At 32.2% G+C, this 2,707-nt stretch overlaps 1 non-coding gene and 1 pseudogene across 1 annotated transcript; both read right to left on the reverse strand.

The window, feature by feature from the left end:
* Positions 1–1,163: 1,163 nt before the first annotated feature.
* Positions 1,164–1,236, reverse strand: TRNAV-UAC (transfer RNA valine (anticodon UAC)). Its single transcript has one exon. It is a non-coding gene; the product is annotated as a tRNA-Val (tRNA).
* A 325-nt stretch (positions 1,237–1,561) lies between these two features.
* On the reverse strand, positions 1,562–2,707 carry LOC138880481 (cytosolic sulfotransferase 12-like; annotated as a pseudogene).

The following is a 2,707-nucleotide window of genomic DNA, read 5'->3' on the forward strand; positions in this document are numbered from 1 at the left end:
TACAAATAAATGCAAAGGAAAGGAATTAGCTGTTTTACATCTACAACTCCTCTCATCTGTTGGGGACTTTTAATTGGTTATATTTATATTCATTATATTCAATGTTGATATCATTGGAAAACGCCATTAATGCAAACCTAAGATATTCTAGTTTTATTATTGAACAATATAACTAATTTATATTTTAATGTTGCGTTGTCTGGCAGATGAATTTGTCGATCTTGTGATGCAAGTTTGTGTAAAAAAAAAACAAAAAACAAAGTTAGACTAATCCTATGGAAAATAAGACAAATGAAGGAAAATTACGAAGAGAAAAAGGAGAATTGGAAAAAATATCAGTTTCTTTACTTTGTTTGGCTTGAGTGAAATTAAGAAAGGGATGATATTTTTTTTTTGTTCTCGTAACATTGAATTGTGAACCTAAAAGATGATTTTCTCTCCTTATTTTCTACACGGACCGAGCTAAGGAAAGAGAATCATACTAAAACCTTTTCTTCATTATCTAGTTTAAAATTAAAGCAATCATAGTTGCTATTGCATATGGTTTTGGTGTAGGACAAGTTACACATTTGATCCGTCGACCAAAAATAATTATATTTGCTAGCCAAATACAGGTTTTGGATTTAGGGCAAGTTACATTCGCCATACTTGATATGTTGTTGTTGCTAGCCAAATATACACTTATTATGTAAAAAATATATTAAAATGTAAAAAATATATTTTTTTCGACTATTATTTTTGGAGCAACTATACAGTATAATTTTGACTTTGATTTATATTTTTCTTATAATTCTCGGAAAACTTCTATAATCCAATTGAGGCTAATTACCATGGGCCGGATAAATTGGACTTTGAATACTTGTACGTGGAATTTTTATGGATACCTCAACCTCGTAGTTGCTACTTTGATATAAGCCTGTTAATACTCGGCCCAGGTCACAAAAGGAATTTTTATACCGTCAGATTTTTCTATAATAAGCCATCATATAAATCAACATTTTACTATAAAAATCAAGTTTTTACGAAATAGATATTTTTTTGTATATTGTACTTCTTTATAATATTTTTTTTGCCCATAAGTGGAAGCATGTATTTCTGGTGGAAAAAATAATGTTGATAAAAATAATGTCTTTTCTGATAAAAACAGCACAACTGATAAAAATTGTTGCTGCCCAGGATCGAACTGGGGACCTTCAGTGTGTAAGACTGACGTGATAACCACTACACCACAGCAACGAGTTGGCTGTAACTGCTGCGCATAATATGTATATTCGATCAACCGTCATTAAGTTTTCACAATTCTAGAGTACTAATAATCTCTGGTTTAACTGAATCTGGAGAATTATATTCTTGACACAAATTCCTTATATATAAATGGATGTTTTGCAGCTTAATTTAGTGTTCATGTACGCGGTTGGAGTCAAGGAAATAGAATTGACTCAATATATATAATTAAATTTTATGACTTCTGAAGTGATTGAACGAAATTAAGAATTGATTCAATATTGAATCTCAGATCTCCATAAATACTAAAATAATTTATGCGTTCTTTTATTTTCTCAAACAACTATCACAAGTTTACAATAATAACGTGACAAAATGCTGGTTTTCAAACATAAAGTACAACATGTTACTGCATGCAATTGCCAAAATATTATGCTAAATCAAATTAACTCAAACCGTAACCCAGATCCTTGGAACTTTTGTTCAATAATATGATCTAGTTTCTCTGTCATCTCAATCGTGAAATAATTCTTCCAGTCTCCAACTTCTCCTCGACGAAAAAATGCTTTATTTTCCTCTCCAGTTGACAATTTCTCGTTCTTGTTCACCTCCAAGTTGCTCAAATTCTCAAAGCTACACATTTTTTAGATTTCATCCACCACTCCACATTTGTCTTCCTCTATAGAGAATGAACATTCCAAGAATTCAGCTAATCGTTTTAGCTGAATCTCGGGTTGTTCCTTCATCTCTTCATACTACATCAAGAAAAGTACTTTTTTAGGGTTTTCTATGCTTTCTTTCCAATAATCTAACACATGATTCCAAAACGGACCATAAAGACTCACTCCCTTACAGAAAAGATCAAGCATTTCTTCAATGGAATTGGTTCTCATGTTTTCGGTTCTTAAATTATTTGTGAAATGAAATAATGAAATAAAAATGTATCTAGGATTCCTACATAAGTAAACAAGTTTGTTTTTGGAATGTTGGACGGATTTTGGTAATGAACCATAGGGCAAATGAGTGGACAACAATCTAGGTGAAGTAAAGGATGAAAAATCAGGGACTTGTCCATCAATATAAAGCTTAAGTTCCAAGAATGGAACAAGATCATGAGGATTATTGACGAGTAAAGGGTGATTTTGTCCTGAAAAAGGAAAGCGAAATCGATTCACTAGAGCGAACCGAGTGCTTTTAACCAAGTAGTTCCTGATTTAGGAGAGGTAACAAGGATGATATCGCTATCTTGAGCTTGAAATTGTTGTTGACATGCAATTACGTACACCTTGTAAATGCCTTGCTGCTATCCAAAAACCTTGGTAGTTGTAGATATGTGAAGCAAGCCATCCTCTTTCTTTTGGTAAAGTTAAGAGCAGTTTCTTACACTCTTCACTGAGTTCATCCTCTCGTAAATACTTGGGAGGAATTTGTGAAGAAGTTTGAGATGTTGTCATTGTTTTAAAGAGGATGTTTGAGTATTGCT

This window comes from Nicotiana sylvestris, chromosome 10, assembly GCF_000393655.2.
Source record: "Nicotiana sylvestris chromosome 10, ASM39365v2, whole genome shotgun sequence".
Classification (NCBI taxonomy): domain Eukaryota; kingdom Viridiplantae; phylum Streptophyta; class Magnoliopsida; order Solanales; family Solanaceae; genus Nicotiana; species Nicotiana sylvestris.